This window comes from Rhinopithecus bieti, unplaced genomic scaffold (genome assembly GCF_001698545.2).
Source record: "Rhinopithecus bieti isolate Rb0 unplaced genomic scaffold, ASM169854v2 scaffold_26106, whole genome shotgun sequence".
Taxonomy (NCBI): domain Eukaryota; kingdom Metazoa; phylum Chordata; class Mammalia; order Primates; family Cercopithecidae; genus Rhinopithecus; species Rhinopithecus bieti.
Window position 1 is genome coordinate 601,128 of NW_016811748.1, and position 13,976 is coordinate 615,103.

The window sequence follows — 13,976 nt, forward strand, 5'->3', positions numbered from 1 at the left end:
TCATGCCACTGCACTCCAGCCTGCGTGACAGAGTGAGACTCCGTCTCAAAAAAAATAAAATTAAATAAATAAATAAACCAAGAGAAAAGGGGTGTTTCCTAGAACAGATATCAAGTTGGTATGATTTTGGTGGCTTTGAAATAAGATGCTACTGACTGTGGGTCTCTCCGGCCTCTTCAACCCCTATCATCACACCAGTTCTCCAGGTAGCAGTGCTCCCTTTTTAAAATGTCCTCCTTCCCCAATAGGTGCCAATTCTTCCTAAAGTCAGGGCATAAATTGCCTAAAGCTAGGCATGTGCTCTGCCCTGTGAGGCAGCATAGTATTTTAACAGGAGTACAACAGACCCCATAGGTGATCAGACCAGCATCCATTAGGGACAGAACCTACTAGGATCTAGCAGAAGAAAACATACCTCATGGTCCCGATGTGGCCCAGAGAAAGCGTATGCCTCTCAGAGAAAGAAACCTCGCTTTGAAAATAACAAGGAATTGGCACCCAGGTGCCAGGTGAGCAGGCAGGACATATTCACAAAACGCTGCATGGCTCAGACCCAAGGAAGAAACAGAAGTTTGGGGGATGACTGGGAATCTGAGGAGGCCTGACGCTAGGGTGAGGATGTGGTGCCAGATGCAGTGGGGAAGGAGGCTAGTACCCAAGATGCTATGGCTGGAATAATGGTGTCCCTCCAAAATTCATGTTAGAAGTTAATCCCCAGCTGGGCACCTGTAATCCCATGACTTTGGGAGGCCAAGGCAGGAGGATCTCTTGAGCCCAGGAGTTCAAGACCAGCCTGGGCAATATGGTGAAACCCTGTCTCTACAAAAAATACAATTAGCCAGGTGTGGTGGTGGGCACCTGTGGCCCCCAGTTACTTCAGAGGCTGGGGTGGGAGGATCTTCTGAACCCGGGAGGTCAAGATTTGCAGTGAACCAAGATTGTGTCACTGTACTCTAGCCTGGGTGATGGAGTCAAATCCTGTCTCCAAATAAATAAATAAATAAATATACATACATAAATAAAAATTTAAAAATAACTTAATCCTCCAAAACAACAGTATTAAGGGGTATGGTGTTTGTGGGGTAATTGAGTCATGAGGGCTTTGCCCTCATGAATGGGATTCACACCCTTGTAAAAGGGCTCCAGGTTCAAAGTGGTACTCTCTCTTGCCTATCTGCCATGGGCCATGTGAGGACATGGTAATAAGGCACCATCCTGGAAGCAGAGAGCACTTCTCACCGGGCACCAAGGCCAGTGCCTTGATCCTGGACCTCATGGCCTCCAGAGCTCTAAGAAATAAATTTCTGTTCTTTAGAAATCACCCAGTCTCAGCTGTTTTGTAGTACAAATAGACTAAGACACAAGCCCAAGTGGGGTGACCTCAGGGGGGCTCAGAAAAGGCAGAGATCAGCCCAGAAGCCAGACACCCTCCCCTAGCAGAGAGAATAGAAGAGATCGGAGGTGGGGAGTGCCAAACGATCTGAGGTTATCAAGAAAGAGACTGCATTTCAAACTGAAAGTGACTGGCTGATATTAAAAATGGCAATTTCACTTTCTCTCACCAGCAAAAATGTGATTAGCAGGAAGGGAAAAGTTATGAACAAAGACAAATTAGGTTTCAGAAAGTACAGTCATAATATTACCGAGACTTTGTGAGTTCTTGTGCGGAGAAGCGACCTTCTGTTGCCACTACTGCTCTTCCCTCTTTCCAGGGATGACTGCTCCTCTGGGGCCTGGAGGGCTGGTGCTGAGTCAGCTTCCCCAGCTGAGATGGGTTTTCCTAATGTGTCTATGACCCAAGAGTTCCAGGGGCCCCCAATTCCTGGACCTCTACACCTTCTGAGACAGACTATAAAGTAGATGGCCATCAAGAAAAAAGCTGTCAGTTCTTACTTTATGAGAGCCAAGTCCTTAATATAAGCATGCTATGTCATATGCTTGGAATTGGCTTCTTAATCCCATTTATCTTCTCCTTTTCCTGTGTTCATAATCTGACCTCTAGAACTCACCAACAGTGTTAGAGTCAGAGCCCCTTGTCATGGTTCTTTGCCTCATCTACCTTTAAGGAATGCCCCCCAATGCTCTCCAATACTTCTGAAAGACACATTCCAAGTTAAAGCAAATTGAGAAGACTTTATTGCAAACTCACAAAGAGAAGAAAAATAGGTAAGAATTCTTCATTACAAAAGTAATAGTATGATTTTGTTGTTTGTTTGTTTGTTGACTTGACACAGAATCCACTCTATTGCCCATGCTGGAGTGCAGTGGCGTTATCTTGGCTCACTGTAATCTCTGCTCCCGGGTTCAAGCAATTCTCTTGCCTCAGCCTCCCAAGTAGCTGGGACTACAGGCGCCCACCACCACACCCGGCTAATTTTGTATTTTAGTAGAGATGGGGTTTCACCATATTGGTCAGGCTGGTCTCGAACTCCTGACTTCAGGTCATCCACCCACCTTTGCCTCACAAAGTGCTGGGATTACAGGCGTGAGCTACCATGCCCAGCCAATAGTATGATTTTTGTGAGCCGTACATGGCTTGACTAAAAACCAGTGACTGAGTCACTTTCATTTTATTGCTGAAATATAAACAGTTTCACACATGAGGGAATAAATTCAATCCCACCTACATTTTTTTTTTCTTTTTCACAATTTTGGGTGCTTTTAAAAAAGCCTGTCTCCTTTTGAATACATTTTTAGTTGATTCATCTTTATTGTGAGGTGTAGACACAAAATCTCAGTCTCACAGTATACTTACATTTCTAAGTTTGTTGCCAAGATGTAAAATCAGGGCTTTTACATAAAGTAGTCAGATTTTAGGTTTCTGTTTAAAACTTAGAATTCTAGAACTAAGTCAACCACCATCCCTTCAACAAACGTGGCACCAGGAGCTTCTACAGGCTGCCCCACTGAGCACAGACTCAAGTTTTCCACAGTCCCCACCACTCCCTACTACCTACTACTTTCCGTCCACACCTCTCATTTATATTGCCCACCGGAAACTCTAGGAATTGGAATTCACAGCTCCTGACTTTCAGCCTTATCTTTAAACAAATAATCAAAAAATAAACAATTCAAGTTCCTTCTTCAGAGATAAGGGACATTTGAGAGCAGTCAGTTATCTGCAGGAAAAAAAAAATGGTTATTTTAGTGCCCCTTGTCCATAACAGTTGGCTATGCCCAAGAGCCAAAAGGTACAGACAACCCAAGCTTCCCTCAGCAGACGAACGGAAAAACAAAAAGCACTATAAATACACCACGGAATACTCTAGTTTAAAGAGAAAGGAAAGGCCGGGCGCGGTGGCTCAAGCTTGTAATCCCAGCACTTTGGGAGGCCGAGACGGGCGGATCACGAGGTCAGGAGATCGAGACCATCCTGGCTAATACGATGAAACCCCGTCTCTACTAAAAAATACAAAAAACTAGCCGGGCGACGAGGCGGGCGCCTGTAGTCCCCAGCTACTCGGGAGGCTGAGACAGGAGAATGGCGTGAACCCGGGAGGCGGAGCTTGCAGTGAGCTGAGAGCCGGCCACTGCACTCTAGCCTGGGCGGCAGAGCAAGACTCCATCTCAAAAAAAAAAAAAAAAAAAAGAGAAAGGAAATTCTGACACACACTGCAACATGGACAAACCTTGAAGACATTTGCTGAGTGCAATAGGACAGTCACCAAAGGACAAACACTACGATTCTATTTATATGAGGTTTCTACAGTAACCAAATTCACAGAAACAAAAAATAGAACCAGGGACAAAAAAAAAAAAAAACGGAGGGTGGGGGATGGGATGGGGGAGAAAGGAAAGGGGAATTAGTGTTTCATGAGTACAGAGTTTCACTTTTGCAAGATGAAAGGATTCTGGAGATTGGTTGTGCAACAATATGAGTATTAAAAGAAAGAAACTGTATTTTGCTTTACCAGATATACCAATATAAATAATACATGGACTGAAATCTTGAAATATATGTATAAGCATAGAGAAAAGAATGGAAAACACATACCATTTTTGCCTCCAAGGTCACCCCTAAAAGAGGTGACTGAATTGGGATAAGTTTCTGCTCCACACAATTCTGCATCATTTATTTGTTGCAAATAACATCAGCAATTTGTTAAAAAGTTACATAAAGAGCTAAAAAGAGTTACTGATAAAGAGAGCGGGGAGATAGCTCTAGCCCCCGTGACATTTCTAAAATCAACTAAAAGCAACAACAAAGAGAAACAAAAAAGGAATCTCCACTTCTATGGAGCCACCACTCAGCAGAGGACTGACCCCCAGGTGCTTGGCACCTGGGACCTGGAAGAGGAGGGACAGGATGAGGGAGACCCTCTGTAGAACTTGGGGGAGGCAAAGAGAATCAAGGTTTTTCTAGGGCTGAAGCGCAAACTAGTGGAATTGTCAACCCTGAGCCCCGCTCTCTTTGGAGCCACAAGGTCAAGTCCATGGGCAAAGGTCAAATCCATGGGCAAACCTCGAAACCTCTTTGGACACTGTGAGTGACAGCAGGAAGTGGGGAGGAAACACGGACGAGTATCTGCCAGAGCAAGTGGTTGTATGTTCCCAGTGTGGGAGAAACTGCAGGTTGAGACCAGCCTCAGCCATGCTGACACCAGTCGCTGAGAAGTGCAAGTTAAATCACCCCAAATCTGTGACATGTAGGTTTTGGTGTGAGTCAAGGAGACTTCCCGTTAGTCTGGAGAGGACCACACCCCACAAAGAGGAGCACAAAGCACAGGATGAACGCAGGAAGGCAGGACTCACGCTGCCTGCCCTGCCAGCACATCCCCAGGCCTGGGCCTCGCACTGCCCGAAACTCACTGTCAGTCTGATGACCGATGACGCGGATATATCCTTTCTCAGAACAAGGACTTCAAGTGAGTGAAATAAAACACAGAGATGACAAAGGGAATGGTAAAACATTTTTAAGGTTTGTAATATTTATGCAGCAATTAATGATATCTAGCAGTGGCCCTAATAACTGGCATAATTTGAAAGTTGTGGTGACAGCAACTGACATTTCAGCAAATCTGTAACAACATGAAAGTATCTAATTACTAATGTGAAAAATGTATAGGACCTACCAATAATAATGGGCTGTGTCACTCACATTCATTTGAGAAAATAAAGAAGAGAAAATTCTTCCCATCCAAACTCACAGATCTCCCCTGAAAGATATCCACAGACTCCTTGAGGATATTTGCTAGCCTTCTCCCAACTACTCTCCAAAAAATCGCTACTCCAGGAAAAATTCCATTATTTCAAGAACAGTGACCAATTTTTTTAAAAGAACCATCATGAAAACTATAAAAGATAATGTCAGAGGAGAAAACAAAAAGAGGAAAGGCATATGGCAGACAAAAAGATAATGGAGAATACTGAGCGATGATGGTATACCACAAAGCAGGCACAATAATGGCTCCCAGAGATGCCCATAGCCTAAACCCCGTAAACCATAAGTACATGATATGACGCAGCGCTCTCATGACGTGTGGCGGCTCTCTCATGACGTACGGCGGCGCTCTACGTGGTGCGGCGCTCTCATGACATGACAGCGGCGCTCTCATGACGTGGCGCGGCGCTCTCATGACGTGGCGCGGCGCTCTCATGACGTGGCGCGGCGCTCTCATGACGTGGCGCGGCGCTCTGGTTTGAATGCGCCCCCACAAAGTCATGTTGCTGGAAGCCTCGTCACCAAGGAAGTGGTATTGGAAGGTAAGGGCCTCATAAGAGGTGATTAGTTCACGAGAACACTGTGCTTCTTAATGAGTTAATGTCATTATCCAGGGAATGGGTTCGTTATTACAAGAATAGTTTTGTTATAAAAGCAGTGGCTCATGCCTCTAATCCCACCACTTTGGAAGGCTGAGGCAGGAGGATCACTTGAGGCCAGGAGTTCAAGACCAGTCTGGGCAATGCAGCGAGACTCCCTCTCTACAAAAAATTTAAAAATTAGCCAGATCACTTAAGGCCAGGAGTTCGAGACCAGCCTGGTGCACACCTATCATCCCAGCTATGTGGGAGACTGAAGTGGGAGGATCACTTGAGCCTGGGAATTCCAGGCTACAGTGATCTGTGATTGTGCCACAGCACTCCAGCCTGGATGACAGAGAGAGACCCTGTCTCTTAAAATAACAACAACCAAAACAAAAACAAGCAAGTTCAGCTTCTCTTGCTCTTACTCTTGCCCTCTGTGCCCCTTCTGCCTTCTGTCATGGGATGACACAGCATGAAGCCACTCACCAGATGCCAGCACTGTGCTCACTGTGCATTCAGTCTCCCGGGCCTCCAGAACGATGAGCCAAATACATTTCTGCTCATTATAAATAACCCTGGCTGTGCCATTCTGTGATAGCCACATAAAACAGATGACACATAGCTAAGGAGAATTAAGGCAGCAGATGGAATTAAGTTTGTTAGTCAGTTGACCTGAAGGTAGCGAGAGTATCCCGGACCATCCAGGTAAGCCTAATCTATGGACCCGAATATAAGGGTCTTTACAAGGGAAAGAGGAAGGTAAAAGGAGGGTCAGAGAGGTGTGACGTATGAAGGACTCAGATGAAAAGGGCCACGAGCTAAGGAATAAGGGAAGCCTCTGGAAGCTGGAAAAGCAGGGGAACAGAATCTCCTCTGAAACCCAGAGAGGAACGCAGCCCTGCCAGTGCCATGATTTTAGCCCAGTGAGGCCCATATTTTACTTCAGACCTGCAGAACTATAAGATCATAATTTTTGTGGTTTTTCAGACAATAAGTTTGTAGAAATTTCTTATGGCAGACATAGAAAACTAATACAATTGGGGAAAACTAGTTCTCTGTGAGATGAAAGAATTTAAGAATGTCTTGTCCATCACATGTAAGGGTCTGAAAAAGAAACATAAGGGTTGGACAACAAGGGCAACATGATACAAAGGAGATAAAATGATGGACTAATAAACTCAGATAAAAAGAAAGGGAGAGATTCTCCAGAAATGAAGATCACAATAAAAGCAGCACAAAAGAAAAAGAGACTCCACTCCATTGTCATTCAGTGTGGTGGAGAACATGATTGAGAAACGGAGCAAATGAGACAGCAAAGGAAAAAATGTTTAAGAGCATTTTAAAGCCAAATGAAAGATGTTTAAGTCAAAGACAAGAATAGGCCGGGCGCAGTCGCTGACGCCCATAATCCTAACATTTTAGGAGGCCAATGCGGCCAGATCACTTCAGGCCAGGAGTTCAAGACCAGCCTGGCCAACATGGCAAAACCCCGTCTCTACTGAAAATATAAAAATTAGCCAGGCATGGTGGAATGTGCCTGTGGTTCCCAGCTACTCAGGAGGCTTGAGGCAGGAGAAGCGCCTAAACACAGGAGGCGGAGGTTGCAGTGAGCCGAGATCACGCCATTGCACTCCAGCCTGGGTGACAGAACAAGACTCAGTCTCAAAAATAAACAAACAAAAAAGACAAGAATAAATGTAAGAGAATAAATGTCAAGGACTTGAAAAAACTCTCCAGCCAGACACAGTGGCTCACACCTGTAATCTCAACATTTCGAGAAGCCAAGGCAGATGGATCACTTGAGCCCAGGAGTTCAAGACTAGCCTGGGCAACATAGTGAGACCAGATCTCTACAAAAAATTACAACATTTAGCCAAGTGTGGTGGCACATACCTATAGTCCCAGCTACTCGGGAGCTTGAGGCAGGAGGATCCTTTGAGTCCAGGAGATCAAGGCTGCAGTGAGCAACCTCCACTGCACCCTGGGCAACAAGAGTGAAACCCTGTCTCAAAAAACAAGCAAAGCAGAAGACAAAAAACCTTCCTTAAAGTATGCTTCAATCTATCAAATAAAATGGCACAATGTCATAAAAAAGAATGAAATCATGTCTTTTGCAGCAACATGGATGGAACTGATGGGCATTATCCTGACTGAAATAATTTAGAAACAAAAAGTCAAATACTGTGTGTTCCCACGTATAAGTGGAGGCTAAACCATGTGTACACAAGGACACACAGAGTGGAGGAATAGATATTGAGACAAAAGGTGGAAGGGTGGGGAGGTGGAGGTTAAAGAATTACCTGTTGGGTACGAGGTTCACTATTGGGTGACAGGTGCACTAGAGCCCTGACTTCCCAACTACACGACACATGCTTTTCAGAAACCTGCACTTGTACCCACTAAATACAAATTTTAAAATTTTAAATAAAATTAAAATAAATTAAAAGTCACAATGTGCTTCAAGAAGTGATTCAGGATGTGCAGCACTTGGGAATAAAGACTGAGAAATTATTCTGTGGACAAAATCGGCAAATCAAGGCTTCTGTAAATGAGAACAATGAAGCCACCCATGAATTTCTACTTAACGTCATTTGATTGAAATTTTTTTTGTTTGTTTTTTGAGACAGAGTCTCACTCTGTTGCCCAGGCTGTAGTACAATGGCATATCTCGGTTCACTGCAACCTCCACCTCCCCAGTTCAAGCAATTCTCCTGCCTCAGCCTCCAGAGTAGCTGGGACTACAGGTGTGCACCACCATGCCTAGCTATTTTCTGTATTTTTAGTAGAGATGGGGTTTCCCCATGGTGGCCAGACTAGTTTTGAACTCCTGGGCTCAAGTGATCCACCTGCCTTGGTCTCCCAAAGTGCTGGGATTACAGGTGTGAGCCACTGCACCAGGCCTGCTTGAAATCTTAAAGCAAAGTTTGACTTAAATATGCAGTCAACATTCATTCAAGCCAAAGGTCGTGATAAAGCTGTTTTTAAAACAGATAAGAACTTTTAAAATACCATTCTCATGACTACTTTTTGGAAAAGAAAAAAAAAACCCTGTTAGAGTATAACCTTAAGCCAACTATGTAATCAAAGGAGAAGATATTGAAAAATGATGTTGGTGGGCACTGATTTTTTTTTTCACATTTTACAATTAACTTTTATCAAACTAATGGATGTACATGACTTTTAAAAACTGCTAAGCAGTCAGCCTTTCTGTGGGCAATGTGCTAGTTAAACTCCATTTTCCACTATCCCTACTTGGGGTGCTTATGTATCTAATTAAACTGCTCATATCCAAGCCTTCTTTGCAGACAGGAGTGACCATCTGTCACAAAACTGGCCAGAGAGATACTGGCAGAAGCCATTGAGTCACTTTTTTAAGGAACCTCTGACAGAGTTCCACTTCCAGAGTGGCAGTGTGAGGAGCTCAATGTACCCATTCCAAGAAAAAAAAATTCCTAACTCATGATAATTGTAAAAATATCAACCATTTAATTTACCTGAAAATTGTTGAAAAGGCAGGCAACAAATGAAGAAATCATTATTCCATAAGATCTACAAAATTCCTCTGTAAGAACTGTGAGAGTCTTACCCTTGAACCTGACCCCGCCCACTCTTCTCAGCATGACAGAAGCTCCACTCTGGGTGAGTGGGGCCAAGAAGTTGAGGCCCCTCTACCTTCACCTCTCAGTCTCATCAGAAGCTGCCAGTATTCCTCATCCCTTCCAACTCTGAGTTACAGAGGGTAAATTCCCGGCTTTGCCCTAAGCACAGCAAGCTGAGAATATTTGAACCCCAAGGGCCTTTTGCCCCAGCCCTTGGGTGGAGCGTCCGTGCCAGGAACTTCCACATGGATGCTAATATCAGCATTATTCATAAAAGCAGAAAAGTGGAAACAATCCAGACATCCAAAGGGATAAACAAAATGTGGCATATTCATTGTGTGGCTATCCATACAGTGGCATATTACTTGGCAATAAAAAGTAAACAATTACTGATATATTCAATTACATGGATGAACTTTAAACACATATGACAAGAAAGAGGGTACTTGCAAAAGATCACATATTGTATGGTCCCATTTATATTAAATGTCCATGAAAGACAAATCTATAGAGACAGAAAGGATGTTAATGCTTGCCTAGGGCTGGGGATTTGGGAGGAAATGAAGAGTGACCCATATCAATAAAACTATTAATTTTAAAAGGTCCTATAAAAGAGGAAGACTTCCTTGGAATGTACCTTTTAGACTTTGTCTTTCCTCATCTACTGCAGAACCTGGGGATACAAAAGCCATATTGAACCTGTGAGGACAAAAGCCACACACTGTCAATGACTGCGCAAGAACAGTAAGAGTCTGGAACTATGGTGACCTCATGAGCTGATGCTGTTTCTCTTGACAGACAGCATACAACAATAGCCTTGCGTAAGTCACTGTAATGTGTGCTTTCTTGTCATATGCAGCCAAGTGAAAATCCTAAATGAACACCTGCCCTCTCCATCCCATCCCACGTTCAGAAGCACTGCTTTTAGCACTTTTGGCAGCGGTGGGAGGGGTTGCTGCTTATCTCTTTACACTTAAATTGGCTTATACTGCTATTCCTTGATTTTTCCATTTTAGACATTGTTTACTGACTGATAAGACCATTGCAAGGCCGGGCGCGGTGGCTCAAGCCTGTAATCCCAGCACTTTGGGAGGCCGAGACGGGCGGATCACGAGGTCAGGAGATCGAGACCATCCTGGCTAACATGGTGAAACCCTGTCTCTACTTAAAATACAAAAAAAAACTAGCCGGGCGAGGTGGCGGCGCCTGTAGTCCCAGCTACTCGGGAGGCTGAGGCAGGAGAATGGCGTGAGCCCGGGAGGCGGAGCTTGCAGTGAGCTGAGATCTGGCCACTGCACTCCAGCCTGGGTGACAGAGCGAGACTCCGTCTCAAAAAAAAAAAAAAAAAAAGACCATTGCAGATGCAGTTATTTTACACCTACCCTTCAACTCCCTTCCACCCATTTCCCCAACATAATTACTATTTTACATTAAACCATTCAATGTTTACAAATTTATCATTGTTAATGTTCTTCACTGCAAAGCCAAGTATTGAACATTTTTTTCTTCCACTGTCTTGTTTTTTCATGAGTTAATAAATCCTTTTTTTCATAATTGTCTGCATCTTCTTGTTATGTCTGGATACACCATGACAGTCTATCAAGCCATCAATTCTAGGAGGGTCTCCTTTTACTCCCTCCAGACCACCCTCGGGGCACTCAATCTCTCGACACATTCTGCACTGGTTCCTCTAGAGGTCACTCTTCTGAAGCTTCTCTTTGCCCCTCGTCTTAGTTGGAGCCAAGATTTCCTGGACTCTGTACCTTTCTCTTTCTTCATTTGCTCTCTTGTCTTGCTGAAGCACATCTTCCACGAGCTTCCTGAGAAAGGCATCATCAGGCAAATGTTCTGAGCCTTTCAGGCTGGAGAGTGTTGATGCTTCGTTCTCACACTTGGTAACAGTTTATCTAGGTTGAAAAATTTAGGTTGACAATACTTTTTTTTTTCTTTTTTTCTTTTTTTCTTTTTCTTTCTTTTTTTTTTTTTTTTTTTTTTTTTTTTTTTTTTTTTTTTTTTTGTAGAGATGAGGTATCCCTATATTGCCCAGGCTGGTCTCAAATGCCTGGGCTCAAGAGATCCTCCTGCCTCAGCCTCCCAAAGTGCCAGGATTACAGGCGTGAGCCACCACGCCTGACAACAATACTTTTTTTCTTAAATTTTGAAAGCATTGCTCCTTTCTCTTCTGGCATCTAATGTCGCTTTTGAGAAACACAATGCCATTCCGATTCTTGTTGCTTTTTTTGGTGATTTTTTTTGTTAGTTTTCTTCTCTTCTTTGGATGCTTACACGGTCATTCCTTCCTTGGTTCTAGAATTTCAGAGCCATGTGTATCTTTTATGTACTGACACTTAAGGAGGCATTTCAACCTGAGATCAAATGTCACCAGTTCTAAGAAAGTCTTTTGCATGATTTCTTTGTTAATTTCCTCTCCTCTGTTTTCTCCTCCCTCTCTTTCTTTAAATCTTAATAATTGACTTTTAAAAATCTCCCTGCCTTGGCCAGGCGTGGTGGCTCACACTTGTAATCCCAGCACTTTGGGAGACCGAGGCAAGCAGATCATGAGGTCAGGAGATTGAGACCATCCTGGCCAACACCCGTCTCTACTAAAAATACAAAAACTTAGCCGGGTGCGGTGGCGGACGCCTGTAGTCCTCAGGAGGCTGAGGCAGGAGAATGCCGTGAACCCGGGAGGTGGAGGTTGCAGTGAGCCGAGATCGCACCACTGCACTCCAGCCTGGGTGACAGAGCGAGACTCTGTCTCAAAAAATGAAATGAAATAAATGAAAAAATGAAATGAAATGAAATATGAAAGGAAATATGAAATGAAATGAAATAAATGAAATGAAATGAAATAAATGCAATGAAATGAATCTCCCTGCCTTGATCCACCGAAGCTGTTTTGTCTGTTCATCATTTGGATCTATCTTTGGATAAATCCACTATTACTTGAATCTATCTTCTGATATATTCTATTTACTTTAATTTCCAGCTCTACTATTTTCTTACTAATTTTGGTTCACAATTTCAACTTCCAAGAGTTCTAGCTTTCAGACCACTCTTACTTGATAGAATCCTGCTGTTGCTTATCTATCTCTTTAAGTATACTGTTAGCTTTTTTCTTTTGGTTTCATTTGTCCATTGCATTATGTTTTCTCACCTTTATTTTCTTGTCTCTTGCACATTTTCCTTAAATATCTCTAGATCCTTACCTATTAATTTAACAGTGAGGCACTAGAAGAACAAAGCTCTGAGAATATAGATGAAGCTTACAACCTGAAGTGAGGAGCTTCTCTTGCAGAGCTGGGTATGAAACTACCCATTTTATTGGGGATGCTCCAAATGTCAGGATAAGGAGATATTTTCTCTGGATATACCCAGTTTCTCTGGAGAGGAATCTACTAACCTTCTTTAGCAATTGGCCTCTGGCTGCTGATGTCCTGTGATCAGGCAGGTGGACTTTTTTTTTTATTTTTGAGTCTCGCTATTACCCAGGTTGGAGTGCAGTGGTGTAATCACAGCTCACTGGAGCCTTGACCTCCCAGACTTAGGTGATCCTCCCACCTCAGCCTCCAGAGTAGCTGGGACTACAAGCGTGCACCACCACACCTGGCTAATTTTTTGTGTGTTTTGTTTTTTTGTTGTTGTTTGTTTCTTTGTTTCGTAGAGACAGGGTTTTGCCATGTTGCCCAATATGGCCTTGAACTCCTGGACTCAAGAGATTCACCCATTTTTGCCTCCCAGAGTGCTGGGCTTACAGGTGTGAGCCACCAGGCAAAGCCAGGCAGGTTGACTTCTAATCCCTTTTGTACCTATGTTGGCTTCTTAATTTCATCTCTCTCCGCACACACTATAGGTAGTATCTTAATCTCATCTCCCTCTGCACACACTATAGGCAGAATCTTAATCTCATCTCCCTCTGCACACACTACAGGTAGTATCTTAATCTCATCTCCCTCTGCATACACTATAGGTAGAGTAATTTCTTCTGCTCCATAAAATTCGTTATCATAGAGAGTGAACATTTTAGTACATACAGTGCACCCTTGAACAACATGGATTTGAACTGTGCAGGTGCACTTATATGTGGATTTTCTTCTGCTTCTGCCATTCCTAAGACAGCAAGACCAACCTCTCCTCCTCTTCCTCAGCTTACTCAATGTGAAGATGATGAGAATAAAGACCTTTATGATTCAACCTACTTCCATTTAATGAATAATAAATGTATTTTATCTTCCTTAGGATTTTCTTAATAACATTTTCTAGTCTCTAGCTTACTTTATTGTAAGAATATAGTATATAATATGTATGACATTCAAAATATGTGTTAATCAGCTGCTTATGTTATTGGTAAGTCTTCCTGTCAACTGTAGGCTATTAGTAAAGTTTTGGGGGAGTCAGAATTTATATGTAGATTTTCACCTCTGTGTGTGTGTTTGGGGGTGTCAATGCCCTTAACCTCTACACTGTTAAGAATAAACTGTAGGCCGGGCGCGGTGGCTTAAGCCTGTAATCCCAGCACTTTGGGAGGCCGAGACGGGCGGATCATGAGGTCAGGAGATCGAGACCATCCTGGCTAATACGGTGAAACCCCGTCTCTACTAAAAAATACAAAAAACTAGCCGGGCGACGAGG

General features: G+C 43.4%; 1 long non-coding RNA gene across 1 annotated transcript in view; it reads left to right on the forward strand.

Annotated features, from left to right (window-relative positions):
* Positions 1-5,653: 5,653 nt before the first annotated feature.
* LOC108544044 (uncharacterized) overlaps positions 5,654-13,976 on the forward strand; it is a 14,921-nt gene continuing 6,598 nt past the window's right edge. Inside the window, exons 1-2 of the long non-coding RNA XR_001889724.1 lie at positions 5,654-5,703; positions 10,015-10,165. This is a non-coding gene — a long non-coding RNA (uncharacterized LOC108544044). The remainder of the gene's footprint in view (positions 5,704-10,014; positions 10,166-13,976) is intronic.